The sequence below is a fragment of the Xenopus laevis genome, chromosome 9_10S (assembly GCF_017654675.1).
Source record: "Xenopus laevis strain J_2021 chromosome 9_10S, Xenopus_laevis_v10.1, whole genome shotgun sequence".
NCBI classification, from domain to species: domain Eukaryota; kingdom Metazoa; phylum Chordata; class Amphibia; order Anura; family Pipidae; genus Xenopus; species Xenopus laevis.
Genome location: NC_054388.1, coordinates 7,830,913 through 7,846,950, shown reverse-complemented (window position 1 = coordinate 7,846,950; position 16,038 = coordinate 7,830,913). Strand labels below are relative to the sequence as shown.

At 41.8% G+C, this 16,038-nt stretch overlaps 1 protein-coding gene across 5 annotated transcripts in view; it reads right to left on the bottom strand.

Annotated features, from left to right (window-relative positions):
• The window catches only part of pkig.S (protein kinase (cAMP-dependent, catalytic) inhibitor gamma S homeolog), a 51,135-nt gene that overhangs the window by 23,473 nt on the left and 11,624 nt on the right, over nt 1-16,038 (bottom strand). The window contains exon 1 of one of the 5 annotated variants that reach the window (XM_018238144.2): nt 3,172-3,373. The exons of 3 other annotated variants lie outside the window; for them this stretch is intronic. The gene's annotated coding sequence lies outside the window, so the exon portion shown is untranslated. Of the gene's footprint in view, nt 1-3,171; nt 3,374-16,038 lie in introns of those variants that run through there. One more of the 5 variants, XM_041578845.1, reaches the window with a different exon arrangement.

Here is a 16,038-nt window from a genome sequence, read left to right as displayed (position 1 = left end):
ATATAACCCCATAGTCCTACAGCCACTGTATAGCTGTATGAGAATAAGTAGACCAACATGAATGTCCTTATTCTTCATGACATGTCATGAAAAACAATGGATTGGATGGGCATTCTAGAGCATATGATCATTATTGCACCGAATTACAGGGGCCAAAAATAGGGAGTCCTCCATTATTATTGGGCCAGGGGGAAGCCAAGTCAAGCTACCCAAGCCTGCAGACCTTAGGTCAATTGTTTTTAGACTTTTTTTTAAGTTCAATTCCCCACTAGCAAGGCCAACCTTTGGTCAATTCCAAACTTAACAAATAACAAGGTCACCGATGAAAATATCTAGGCCACATATACGGTTTCACCGTAAATTTCACATTAGTTGACCTCCAAGCTGGGCCTTCTGGTGTATCTAGGAGTGCAAGTAGGAATTCTCCCCAAATCTCACCCTAACTGGTCTTCCGGCTGAGCCCCCCTGCTACTATTCCCCAAGTCTCACAAGTCCTGCTGAACACAACCATCCAGTGGCATAACTATATGTTATTGGGCCCCACAGCAAATTAATTTTAGGGCACCCCAAATATGCAGAGCTTGTCCTGTTTTACCAATACATATTAAAATGTAATTAGGGCTTTGCGGGCCCCTATACCTCCTGGGCCCCCCTGCAGCCGCAGGGTCTGCTTCCTCTGTACATACCGCGCTGCAACATCTCAATTGCTCAGCAGTTTAGGGAGTTATTGATAAAATGGAGCAAAGGGCAAGAACATTATATTGTGATGTCAATTCACTAAACTGGAACTCAAATAAAAGGGTTCTGCCTGTTTTTTTCTTATCTTGAATCCTCTGCAATTATCCTGAACTCAGAACCAAACCAGAGAATATAACCTATATAATTTAATGAGGTCTCGAATGGCTTCTGCTCCCTGGCACCCCAAGGGATTACAGGCTTTCTACAACAACAACACAAGTATAATGACTATACAAAAGCTTCATTTTGTCGTATTAAAGTTCAATGGGAAACGACTGGGTAACTGATTTTTAGCCTTGTCAGAATACCCCATGCAGAGCCCTAAATATTCATCCATTTTTTGCTCCACGTTTTTCTGCCTGCCTGGATAATCCGGCTTTCTGTTTCTTGAAAGCTTGTCGGGTCGGCATGTGACCAGGGCCAACTACTGAGAAGCACAATGTGAGCCTTTTCCTAGATGTGGCTTATTATCATTCATTTGCAACATAAAACCCTTGATCTGTAGAATGCACTTCCTGTGATAGAACAAGGGGTTTTTTTTTATTTTTTTATCCCTTTTGTTCCTTAAAAAGAGATTATCGTTTACACTTGCTTTATGGTTCAAGTGTTCTGTAACATATTGCCATGGCGAGTCCGATGGGTCTGCATATTTGTATTCATTCATGTGTGGGAGTTTCCATACTGGTTGGCTGGATAATATGGATAAAAATCAAACCTGTAGCCTTTCATTTACTGCTGCCCTCTAGTGAGCGACTAGTGATTAAACATGGCAACATGCAGCTGCATTTACTGAGCTACAACTCTATAAAGCTGAACATATCCCAGGGATAGGAGTCCCCCTTGTTTTAATTAGTAATAAAATCTATTTTTATGCCAATTAGGGCTGCAGGTAGTGGCAAATGAGTCCTGAAAATGTGCCCCATTCTACAGGGAAAGATACTACAATGGTTATACAATATATGTCACCTGTATCGCCTATCTTAACATCTGCTTTTTTAGATAGATAATTGAAGATAGATAGATAGATAGAAACATAGATAGACAGATATAGAAACATAGATTGACAGATGTAAGATAGATATTAAAAGATGGACGGATGGATGGATAGATAGATAGATTGACAGAGGATTGATAGAGAGACAGACAGAGAGAGTGAGAGACAGACAGAGAGAGTGAGAGAGAGGATTGATAGAGAGACAGACAGAGAGTGAGACAGACAGAGAGAGTGAGTGAGACAGACAGAGAGAGTGAGTGAGACAGACAGAGAGAGTGAGTGAGTGAGACAGAGAGAGTGAGTGAGACAGACAGAGAGAGTGAGTGAGTGAGACAGAGAGAGTGAGTGAGACAGACAGAGAGAGTGAGTGAGTGAGACAGAGAGAGTGAGTGAGACAGACAGAGAGAGTGAGTGAGACAGACAGAGAGAGTGAGTGAGACAGACAGAGAGAGTGAGTGAGACAGACAGAGAGAGTGAGTGAGACAGACAGAGAGAGTGGATGAGACAGACAGAGAGAGAGAGGAGTGAGACAGAGAGAGTGAGTGAGACAGACAGACAGAGTGAGTGAGACAGACAGAGAGAGTGAGTGAGACAGACAGAGAGAGTGAGTGAGACAGACAGAGAGAGTGAGTGAGACAGACAGAGAGAGTGAGTGAGACAGACAGAGAGAGTGAGTGAGACAGACAGAGAGAGTGAGTGAGACAGACAGAGAGAGTGAGTGAGACAGACAGAGAGAGTGAGTGAGACAGACAGAGAGAGTGAGTGAGACAGACAGAGAGAGTGAGTGAGACAGACAGAGAGAGTGAGTGAGACAGACAGAGAGAGTGAGTGAGACAGACAGAGAGAGTGAGACAGACAGAGTGAGACAGACAGAGAGAGTGAGACAGACAGAGAGAGTGAGACAGACAGACAGACATTGATAGATGGATGGATAGAGATAGATAGATAGATAGATAGATAGATAGAATATATATACAGTAGGTAGAGATATTCATTATATACATTCACTGGCAATTTTTTACTGGTTTTATGAATAACCTCTGGAAATGTGGAATTGATATATAGGAAGGTTGCATAGGGTTATGCATTCTTTCATTGTTCATTGAAAAGAAATTGGTTGCAGTTGCCCTTTAATGTGACAGGTGACACAAAATATCCTCATTGCTCCAGGTGCAACAGTTCAGTGGATCCCATGGCACGTAGCAAAGTTTGCAGGCAATTGTAACTGACACTGCGGCTAGAAGGACGGCCAATGGAAAGACAAGGAATCTACCCAGGGAATAACGGGGAGGGGGGGGAAGATTTTCCGTTTTCAAAATAGAAAATTTGAATCATGACCCCCCTCCAGTCACTGAGCAATAAAGGCTTCTCTAGCAGGAACAGCTGCTACAGCACAAAGGGAAGCCTTGGAAATAGCGGCCATAAATGAGTGTACTTACTGCGAGCTTGTTGTCTTCTACTGATTCCCAAAGGCAGAATCCAGGGGAAAGTCCTGCTGGGGAGTCCTGTCATGGTTCAGGAAGGACGTGGTCATTGTGGGTGCTGAGGGTGCTGTGCTCAGACGGGCTGCTTCATCATACTGGGTGCTGGGCTAGAGTGGGAGTTCCACACCCCTGTGTAATCCAATGCTATACTCAGTGATGTCACTGGCCTCTTTCTACTAAGCAGTGCAACAAAAGCCGTCTCTCCCAGGCACAATGGCACCATTTCAGCTTTGTGATGGAGAATTCGTTTGAGGTCCCTGTCTGCCCACTACTTGTGATGGGCCAACAAATTCGGCAGGTTCGAATTTGCAGCAGATTTGCACATTTCGGCATCAGTGAAAATTCGACGCATCAAAAAAAATTTTATCAATGGTCATGCGTCAAAATTATTTGGACACCCATTGACTTTAATGCGGGTGTCAAATTTCGAGAATTTTTAGCGTTTCACAGGGAATTTGCAAATTTATCAGCGAAACGGGACAAATTCGCCCATCAGTACCCACCACCTATCATCATCATAATTATTATGTACCATTAAGCACCATATTCTGCAGTGCAGAACAAAAAAGGGGTGCATGTATTGAACATAAAGATTACACATATATACTCTCTCTCTCTCTATATAAATAAAAATCACCACTGTGGTTTGTGTTTCAGGTTTTAAAGGTGTGGTTCACCTTTAAGTTAACCTTTAGTACAGGTATGGGACCTGTTATTCAGAATGCTCGGGGACCTGGGGTCCTCCGGATAATGGATCTTTTTGGAATTTGGATCTTTAATAGCTTACATCTACTAGAAAATCCTTTAAACATAGGAACCCAATTCAAACCCAATAGGCTGGTTTTGCCTCCAATAAGGATTAATTATATTTTATTTGGGATCAAGTACAAGCTACTGTTACACAGATTCTGTATTACACAGAAAAAGGAAATTATTTTTTAAAAATTGGATAAAATGGAGTCTATGGGAAACTGTCATTCCGTAATTCGGAGCTTTCTAGTTTTCCGGATAATGGATCCCATACCTGTATGTTATATAATAGCTAATTCTGATGGCCTTTGTTTTCTCTTTTTTATAGTTTTTGAATTATTTGCCGCCTTCTTCCGACTCTTTCCAGGTTTCAAATGGGGGTCACTGACCCCATCTAAAAAATAAATGCTCTGTACGTTTCGCATGTATTGTTATTGCTACTTTTTATTACTCATCTTTCCATTCAGCCCCTCTCCTATTCATAGCCCAGTCTCTTATTCAAATCAGTACAGGGTTGCTAGGGCAAGTTGGACCCCAGCAACCAGGCTCCTGAAACTGCAAACTGGAGAGCTGCTGAATTAAAAGCCAAATTATCAAAAATGAAAACCAATTACAAATTGTCTCAGAATATGCCTCTCTACATCATACTAAATGTTAATTTAAAGGTGAACAACCCCTTTAATATATGAATCAGCGATCAACATTCCCCCACTCACTTTGCCTGACTACACCCACCATCATCACCGTGACTCTTACTAGTCGTTATACTAAGCTCATCACAATGTAATCTCTGGGAACAAGTATGTCATTATTGTTATATTTACTTTTTTCGGCTCTGCTATAGTTTCAATAGGGCTCAAGGTTCTGTATAGAGTGCAACATAAAGGCAAAGATAAGCTCTTAGCATACTGGCTGATTCTGCACAACTTTCTAATTGATCTTAATTTTGTTACAGTATTTTTATGTGTTTTGCTTCTCTTCAGGTTTACAGTGTTACCTTCATTCCAGGTTCAATCCCTCTCCAGGATATAGACAACATCCACAGCTACAATTAACAATATGGCATCCTTCCGTCACACTTAAAGGGCACCTGTTACCCTAAAATACTTTCCCCAACCAAAAGAGAGGTCCGATACAGCCTGCATTCTGTCTGGGGGAAACACTTGGCTTTTTTTGTTTTGTTTTAATTGCCCCCCCAGCGCTAGGACACCTCCCGGTGCAAGCAGCCATGTTGTACAGCATGCAAGCGCATTATAAGTCTGACTTCACACATATTCGCATAATGAGCAGGTTGTGGCACTCGCTTAGTATGTGCCCCAACATCACTGCTTGATCTGGGAGCTCCCCTCCTGGTATGGGTGTCCTAGCACTGGCAATTTAAAAAACAAAATACTGTTTCCCTCAGCCAGATTATGGGCTCTATTTGCCCGTTCCTTTGAGGACGGAACTATTTTAGAGAAACGGGTGCCCTTTAAAGGACAAATAAAGAGATATTCAATGGGGGATGACAATCCCTTAGGTGCACCGCAGTAAATATAATCATTAACTTTAGAGGGATACTATTTTTTAAAAAAAAGTTAATAGTGCTGCTCCAGCAGAATTCTGCACTGAAATCCAATTCTCAAAAGAGCGAACAGATTTTTTTATATTTAATTTTGCAATCTGACATGGGGCTAGATATGTTGTCAGTTTCCCAGCTACCCCAAGTCATGTGACTTGTGCTCTGATAAACCTCAGTCACTCTTTACTGTTGTACTGCAAGTTGGAGTGACATCAACCCCCACGCAGCAGCCTAACAACATTACAATGGGAAGGTAACCAGATAGCAGCTCCCTAACACAACATAACAGCTGCCTGGTAGATCTAAGAACAACACTCAATAGTAAAATCCAGGTCCCACTGAGACACATTCAGTTACATCGAGTAGGAGAAACAACAGCCTGCCAGAAAGCAGTTCCATCCTAAAGTGCTGGCTCTTTCTGAAAGCACATGACCAGGCAAAATGACCTGAGATGCACCTACACACCAATATTACAACTAAAAAATACACTTGCTGGTTCAGGAATGAAATTTTATATTGTAGAGTGAATTATTTACAGTGTAAACAGGGTCATTTAGAAATAAAAATGACACCATAAAAATCAGAATCCCCTTAAACCCAGGGATGGACATGCTGCCATCATTTCTTGATCCTTTGTGCTATTCCATATATAGCGTACATACACAATAGAGTAAAAATAGCAACTTCAACTATGCATGCTTGATGTCCACGCCACCAGAGAGAATCACTAGGACATAAGATGGTGGTGTGGTGCTCAATAGTACTCAAGGTGGGTGCACGTTTTAATAGACATGAGTGATAGCCTATGGTCTATGATTTGCATTATAGACCACTAAGACATTGGTAACCCCAGTGAATATCACTTTAAAGTCCTTTAAGGTGGTCTTACAAGGGATGACAAGAGCTGCCAACTTGGCCCCTCCTGACCAAGTTGGCAGCTACCTGGCCTGTGTATGGGTTCCCCCCAAAGGCCTGCCTGAGAGAGAGGACCCCATAGGTGTTTTGTGTGGAACTCTCCCAAAGGGTCTCCCTAGGTTCCCCGTTATGATCCCATCATTGCCCCAGGAACCAAACATCATTCTGATTTGGCCCAGTGTGTTTGGTGACCTCACAAAACAAGTAGAACTTTATGGCCAGTAAGGATACTAATATGACTACGTATATGAGTATATTTCATCACAAGGACCCAACGTTGTGAGTTCGATGCTTATTTCTTTAGAAATGCAGCAAAACTGCTGTCCAAACTTCCAGACTCCATTCCCTTTACATGCAGAGGATACCAGTTTTCTGTATTCTCCTATACACAGACAGTAACCCGATTTCCTTGGAATCTAAAGTCACAGCAGAAAGTTTGGCAAACTGTACCTCCAGAACTCATGTTATAAAAAAAGGAAATTTTCCCCCAGAAAATCAAGTCCTCGAAAGTGTCAGTTTATATTATATTTGGGTTCTCTCATATCACATATGCCATCTTGGTCACTGAGAAAGAGATCAACATTTGACATGACAAGTCCCTTCCATCAAACCTCTCAGCAAGAGGAGATGCAGGGATATCCATGAGGGTTAATGGAGACAGAGCAGAGAAAAGCCCAACTCTCTAGGGTGATCAAACCAACCCCCACCAAAGCAATCATGGTTAATATTCAAAGCATTAAATCAATACTTATTGCCAAATCCTGTTACATAAATAACACTATTTGGAATGGGCCTCGACTACTTCAACAAAGCACAGCGGTCCTTCAAAGCATAAACTCAAAAATAAATCCCCATATTACAACAGAGCCCAATATATTGATGACTATATGGGTGATAATATTGTAGCTCAAACACTGTGTTGGTTCATCGGCCTTTGGGCATTAACCAACTCTCATGGTCTTCATTAAGTTTCCTTATTTGATTTGTTTAAGTATACCACATGAATAAGTGTCATCAGCAGCTTATACTTCTTCCTTTAAATTGTTTCAGTCCCACTCTAGCTTTGCCCATCCTTCTAGAGCAGTAGTTGCCAAATTGAGGGGCTGCTCACCCCGAAGGGTCTTGAAGAGGCAGCAGGTGGGCTAAGTCTGAATGCCATCTAGGGTGTTTTTACAATAAAATATGGATATTCAATGAAGTCCATCAGAGTTGGTGAATGTCCAAAGGTCATAAATCCAATTGGGCTTTGTTATTAACATCTACTTTGGTGATGTATTTGTGGGTTTTTGCTTTGAAGGACCACTTCCACATATCTATTTGGCGAATTAAAAACACCATCTTGGAGGCCAGTAAGGTTGAGACTGGAATATGGTTAAAAGACTGATACACCAATGTTTATATACACTCTATCGCCTTGTTATAAACTATGAGGGAATCAGAGCAAAGTTTGCCCTGCAAGAGGGGACTTGAACTAAAACAAAGTCCATCAACCACAACTCAAGGGAAATGAGACCATAGAGGAGAGAACAACGCTGCACCCAGGACTTTTATCTAAACATTCTAAAAATGATCAGTTAATAAAGGCCGACCCTTCCACTGGGTCAACAGAACATAAGGTTTTATATGGGAAGCCCTTCATAGGTTGTCATATTCAAGAACTATGCAACGTTCTTGAGAAAGGGTGAACATTGGAGTTGGAAAGGGGCTTGTGCAGATATTTCTGTATATAGAAGGACACATTAGCCACAGCAGAGCAGGAAGAGGAGTGAATATCATAGTTAAGAAATGCTACGGCTGTCCCTTGAATTTCAGGAGTAAAATGATAGAGTTGGCCACCTGCTTCCCAAACTAGCCCTCAACAGGAAGCATCTGCCCACGGCACGATAGCTGGACACAAAAAGTCAAGGAGCAAATGGAACCAAAAGAAGTGCGGTATCCTACCCAGACCACAGAGGAAGTATATGGACAGGAAAGCCATCGGAACGATGCTTAATTGTGGTTTATACAACACAATCTCAGGACAATATGATTACCAGTGGCCCCTGAAGCCCCAGGAATTACACTTCTGTTCTGAGGATACAAATGTCTGACATGGCAGGAAATTCCATGACATCATTACAAACGCCAAGTGACTTCATTAACTCGTTACTGGGTGGCTTACATTAAAGGAACAGTAACACCAAAGAATTTGAATGTTTTCTATTTAATAATAATTTACTGAAACAAACTGCATGTTTGCTGCAGAGGTTCAAATATAGTGAGTATAAATAAGACTTTCAAGCGCTGAAATAGGGCAATAGGATGTATTTTTATATAGTGAATAAAGTACCGCCTATTGTAAAATATAAGGATATTATAAGTCACCGAGGAGTTTCATGACCGTATAAAAACACGAGGCCGAAGGCCTCATATTTTCCAACAAGGGGTACTTTATTTTTATACACAAGTTTTAGTGAGTCATGTGACAAAAATGACATCACCACCCACCGTTTATAACATCAGTACTCACCGTTTATAAGGATATCATTTAGAAGATATTCATGGCTTTTGTGTATTATTTAGCAATAATGTGACATGGGCAGTATATAATCACCATGGGTCAAATGACAGTCATGGCTCTTTACAGAATTATAGGAGGGACAGGTATATGTTCCCAATCACCACCTCTACTACTAATCTATGTTTGGGGAATATCCTAGTCATCTTGTGGCATGGTTTAATGTCTGCAGGAGCTTTAGGAATTGTACGAAGCTATAACTGAAGCTCAATAGCAAACACTTCCTAGGTTTACTCATAGCCTGCACTGAATTATATCATAAAACTACTGTATAACAAAAAATACTTGTTTGTACTAAGCACAGAATTGGCACTACAGCCCCTAAATTTGCTCAAAGCCTGTACAAGACAACATCAAATGATGCAATTATAATGAAATCTTGCTCCATTACATGGTCACAGAACCCCTCAGTGACTTCTGATATCCTTATCATTTATAGTAGGGGGTACATTATCCTTTATAATACATGAGTGATACTCAGAATTCCCTGTATAACTCAGCCTGCAGCCTTGTGCCTTTATATGGTCACAGAACAACCCCTCAGTGACTTCTAATATCCTTATCATTTACAGTAGGGGGTACATTATCCCTTATAATACATGAGTGATACTCAGAGTTCCCTGTATAACTCAGCCTGCAGCCTTGTGTCTTTATATGGTCACAGAACAACCCCTCAGTGACTTCTAATATCCTTATCATATACAGAAGGGGGTACATTATCCCTTATAATACATGAGTGATACTCAGAGTTCCCTGTATAACTCAGCCTTGTGCCTTTATATGGTCACAGAACAACCCCTCAGTGACTTCTAATATCCTTATCATATACAGAAGGGGGTACATTATCCCTTATAATACATGAGTGATACTCAGAGTTCCCTGTATAACTCAGCCTTGTGCCTTTATATGGTCACAGAACAACCCCTCAGTGACTTCTTATATCCTTATCATTTACAGATATATAGGGAGTTTGGAATATCACTCATGTATTTGGATAAAATGGAGATGGCCTTTCCGTAATTCAGTGCTTTCTGGATAATGGGTTTCCGGATAACAGATCCCATACATTAAACAAGTTTCCAAGCATTTTCCACAGAGAAACAATAAAACGGGAATACATAGTGAGTATGACTTCCCAGTGAGTTCCATTACTGCCCTGTGATTGGTCCTTTCCACGCACACGTCTAACTAAGAAACTGGTCTGATATGGAACATGGAAATAGTAAAAATGTTCCCAACCTTTATTAAATAAGGGCCTCCAGCACAAGATGATGCTTCTCACATGTGATAGCAATAATGCAAGTCAAGATCCGCAGGCCTAACGGAGAAGAATGTCACTGCTTATCCATAGGGATAATGGGTGCAGAGTTATTTATAGAAGCATTTAAAGAATTTCCCCACAAGCTCCAACGTTCCTTTTGGAAGTTACCGAGCCACAATGGAGTCCCAATAACATGAAAAGGTCACCTTGTCTAAACCAGACTCCATGCAAAATACTGGGCGAATTACATTTAGGATACAAATTGCAATTCAGATAGATAGAGGTTGGGAAAGAAGAGTGTGGGGGTGTCTAAATCTGAATTTAAATTTGTACATAATCATAGACTAAGCCTGGAAATAGACTTTGTTGTTCTAGTTTGGAATATAAAGGGTGATTGGTTGCTAGGGTACCGCCAAGCCTAGCAACCAGTCATTTTATATTGGAATGATAGTTAAGTAGGAGGGAGACTGGACAGACAAAGAAGTATTCAAACCCAATTTTAAAAAAAATCTACTCTCAGACCCATTGAACTTGGAAATCAGACAGGCTTTCAGCTTGTGACTTAAATGCCAGGCTGTCTCAGTAGTTATTTCTATTATTTCTAAGGTGAATGTGGCCTTTAAAGGGGAAGGTCCCCAGCAATGCAGGAAATTTAGTGGCCAACGAACACAAAATTATACATAACTGTGGCCCCTCCAGCTGATATTTAAAAGGAGTGGGATACCTTTAAAATAACTTTAAGTAGGTTATAGAATGGCCAATTCTAAGCAACTTTTCAGAATTGTGTAACTTATACTAATGCCAGGATGTAACTACAAATGCTCCCTGATATTACACCAATACCAGACAAACCCCCAGCCTCCAAACACTGATTCCAGAGCAGCCACATCCCCAAGGCCCCTCTATCTTCCTGCCCAAGCAATGATCCATGCCCAATCTGCCCATCCCTTCTATGGAACTGCCCCACCCCTATCTTCATGGCTAAATTCTTTCTCCCAAAAAGTTGGCACCCCTTTTAGTGATGTTGGGTGGGTTTAGCTTGTAAAGCACACCTTTAGCAGGTTGCGGGAAGGTAGTGGGCCGATTCCTCCAAGGTGACCTGGTGTCAGCTTCTTTATATAGCTGTACGTCCCACCCCCTCTGGTGACATTACGAATGGGTGGGCATGGGTATGCAACGCTAATCTGGGCTATCCTGACCACACATAGTTAAGTGTCCAGCTAGTGATATGAGCATGGGTTACATTGCAACTCACACATCAGGATCAGGGCTTTCGCTAAGTGGAAGTTTCCCATGAAGGTGTGGTGGAACTACAACACTCAGGCTACAGTATAGCAAAAATAGGAAAATGATGGACGCCAGGAGGTTCTTTTGGTAAAATAACAGTATGGTAGTTCATTGTTACAAGAACAATGTCCCCGGGTTTACTCATAGTTGTTGAGAGGTATAGGTAGATGTAAGATCACATGCTAGAATAGGTTGGATGACACAGCTGAGAAATGTGACTCCCATAAGGCATTGTAGTCAAGTAGTAATCAGGAATCCAAGGCAGATGTATCTTGACGTGGTCCGGAGCCCACCCAGTGGAGTGGTTAGGGAGAAGGAGTCAAGTCTTACACCCTATCCACTGTGGTCCCTTCACTGAAGGCAATCAAGAAGCCTTTGGGAAGTTACTCCCTGCTACAGATCCTAGATGGAGCACAAAGCTGCTCTTGCTATATAATCTCTCTATATCACTCTCCTAGAGAGTCTATATAGATAAAACTAATTCTAGCTAACCTCATTCACGGTGTGTTCCCTGGTCCCCGACTCGACGAGTCGATAAAGGTACAGGTCCCTTTAGGGAGGTGGCTTTACCAGGCCTTGGTGTTCCCAGGCTCAATGAGCACAACCAGTAGGTAAGGACACCAGCAGCCAAAGAGGAAATCCACCCCTTTCCACACACTATATTGATAAGCCAATAACTGATCTAGATAAAACTAGATACATGGGCTTTTGGTCAGCAACTAGGTAAAAGGAGGAAGGGTCAGGATTAAAAGCTATAGGAGCCTAGCAAATCCTAAAGGTTCCCACAAGTATGTAAATAATGATGGCTTGCCAGGTTGAGTTTGTAAGGAGGGCAACGGTTTGTTGGACACACAGGAAAAGAACTCTTATCACATCAACTGTCTTCACCATAACCACACTCATCAACATTATACAGGAACATACTTTGAAACTTGCATAATATTTACACAGGCTTGTTCAAGTTTAACTCTTTATCCAGAGGATTGATACTTGGGATGGCTAGGTCGGGTATTCACACTTGTCTCCAGTCACTGGGAATTCCCGTTCCCCACCTGTGTCAGTAATCCGGCACTCCCTGTGGTGCCCCTATTCCAACGAGGCTTTTTCTACTGGCAGACCATTGGCTCAAAGCTCATCAAACTGGCTACTACTGGCCTAAACCCTTTCCTCTTAGGTCCCTATTCAGTGGAAAATCCACCAGAGCACTATCCCCACTACCCTCCTTGTTGGGGCATTAGGCGGCCAATACTCACTATCCTAACTCAGACACCTAGTGCCTGCTATACTCTCTCTTACCTACTCTCAGCCTGCTTCTATTTCTTTATCTTCCAGTCTTCATTTCTCTGCCGTTCCCTCCAGACTTAAGGTGGCCATAGACGCAAAGATAATATTGTACAAAATAAATTTTCGTGTGATATTCGGTGCATTTATGGGAAAAGAGCCAACCGATATCCCCTTCTAATACCTTTAGACTCGCCATCTCCCTCTAGTGACGGGGGAGTATATTGCATCCACACTTCTATTACCTTCTTACACCACCTAGTGGCCAATTTATCAGTTACACTGAACCCACTTTCACATATCACACAGTTTCAACCAGCAATGTGCACTTAGTGATTTTCACTCACCATAACATACATCACCCACTCTACCCCCTTACAAGTTGGTTTCGGATCAGCTTTTTGCCAGCCTGTACATAACTAAACCCACTCTATAACAAGGTGTGGTAAGGACTGTTGAAGAAGGATAACATTCTCATAAACATAGTTCCTGCATTTATTAGCCATTAATGGGGACTTATAATTAAAACCCACAACTAAAATATTTATTCACAAATAGCTCCGCTTTTTGAATATTTAATGATAAATAAAGATATTTAATGATTGGTGTGTTCCTCAACCTACTATTTTTTCCTGCTACAAATAAAGCACTCGTGCTATGAACTACATTTCAAGCAGATAAATTTGTAAATATCAACATTAGAAATTAGATATCTGCAGCTGGGGGAAAAAAACGTAAAGTTGAGGGATTGTACCAAGTAAATAATCTTGTGTATGACAACTAGTTAGTACGACAGCACAATAAAGCCTAATACAAGCAGAAACGGGTTTTTTTATCGCTATCCCAAGTTAACCTTATAATTCCACCCCCTCCTCCTTTGATGTACGAGACTCGGCCTTTCTATTAATAAACTTAAAAAAGAAAAGTTGGACTTTCAAAGCACAAAACTTGTTTCAGTCCGCTGGAACACTGTCAATAAGCAAATGGATTTTTGTCTCAGTGCCCTGAAATGATTCAATGGGAAAGGTTTAGAGGGAACCACAGTCATTATCCGAGTGTCTAACAAAATGGGATAAGGGACAACTTTCTCCTTTCTTTACAATTTCATTACAAACAACATGTAAGATGAAACACTAGTTTTTCAGTTTTAATTTCAGCAAAGAGAAAAAAAAAAACAAAATCATTTTGAGGTACGTTTTAGATGTTGGTTTGCCTTGGTGATTGAATGTGCAGATATATGGATGAAATAATTGAACATTATAAAAACTCCAATAATCCTATGAACTGCCACTTGCTATCCCACAGTCACACTCCCTTCCCAGAGACTATTATCCACTGTTACTATAGACACCATCTCTCCCTACTATACCTGCTATCCCACAGTCACACTCCCTTCCCAGAGACTATTATCCCACTGTTACTATAGGCACCATCTCTCCCTACTATACCTGCTATCCCACAGTCACACTCCCTTCCCAGAGACTATTATCCACTGTTACTATAGACACCATCTCTCCCTACTATACCTGCTATCCCACAGTCACACTCCCTTCCCAGAGACTATTATCCACTGTTACTATAGACACCATCTCTCCCTACTATACCTGCTATCCCACAGTCACACTCCCTTCCCAGAGACTATTATCCACTGTTACTATAGGCACCATCTCTCCCTACTATACCTGCTATCCCACAGTCAAACTCCCTTCCCAGAGACTATTATCCACTGTTACTATAGACACCATATCTACCTACTATACCTGCTATCCCACAGTCACACTCCCTTCCCAGAGACGATTATCCCACTGTTACTATAGACACCATCTCTCCCTACTATACCTGCTATCCCACAGTCACACTCCCTTCCCAGAGACTATTATCCCACTGTTACTATAGACACCATCTCTCCCTACTATACCTGCTATCCCACAGTCACACTCCCTTCCCAGAGACTATTATCCACTGTTACTATAGACACCATCTCTCCCTACTATACCTGCTATCCCACAGTCACACTCCCTTCCCAGAGACGATTATCCACTGTTACTATAGACACCATCTCTCCCTACTATACCTGCTATCCCACAGTCACACTCCCTTCCCAGAGACTATTATCCCACTGTTACTGTAGGCACCATCTCTCCCTACTATACCTGCTATCCCACAGTCACACTCCCTCCCCAGAGACTATTATCCACTGTTACTATAGGCACCATCTCTCCCTACTATACCTGCTATCCCACAGTCACACTCCCTTTCCAGAGACTATTATCCACTGTTACTATAGGCACCATCTCTCCCTACTATACCTGCTATCCCACAGTCACACTCCCTTTCCAGAGACTATTATCCCACTGTTACTATAGACACCATCTCTCCCTACTATACCTGTTATCCCACAGTCACACTCCCTTCCCAGAGACTATTATCCACTGTTACTATAGGCACCATCTCTCCCTACTATACCTGCTATCCCACAGTCACACTCCCTTCCCAGAGACTATTATCCACTGTTACTATAGGCACCATCTCTCCCTACTATACCTGCTATCCCACAGTCACACTCCCTTCCCAGAGACTATTATCCACTGTTACTATAGACACCATCTCTCCCTACTATACCTGCTATCCCACAGTCACACTCCCTTCCCAGAGACTAATATCCACTGTTACTATAGACACCATCTCTCCCTACTATACCTGCTATCCCACAGTCACACTCCCTTCTCAGAGACTATTATCCCACTGTTACTGTAGGCACCATCTCTCCCTACTATACCTGCTATCCCACAGTCACACTCCCTTCCCAGAGACTATGATCCACTGTTACTATAGACACCATCTCTCCCTACTATACCTGCTATCCCACAGTCACACTCCCTTCCCAGAGACTATTATCCCACTGTTACTATAGGCACCATCTCTTTTATTCCTAGAGCTTTGACTGACGTAGGCTATGGCTTTATAATACTGTCAAGATGCATTTACCAATAATAAAAGAAGACATAAGCATCAAACATCAGACTGCATCACTAAAAGCCCATTTATAAACCTTCAATACAGAATTTCAGTCAAGGCTATTGATGATTTATAAATCCCAGCAGAAACACACGCAGTGTGGAAATCATGTTCCATTGCACATCAATGCCTCCATATTCCTGCTGTGCTCTCCAGCATGTATGTCTCTTGGGGACGATTAGCTGCCTTTAT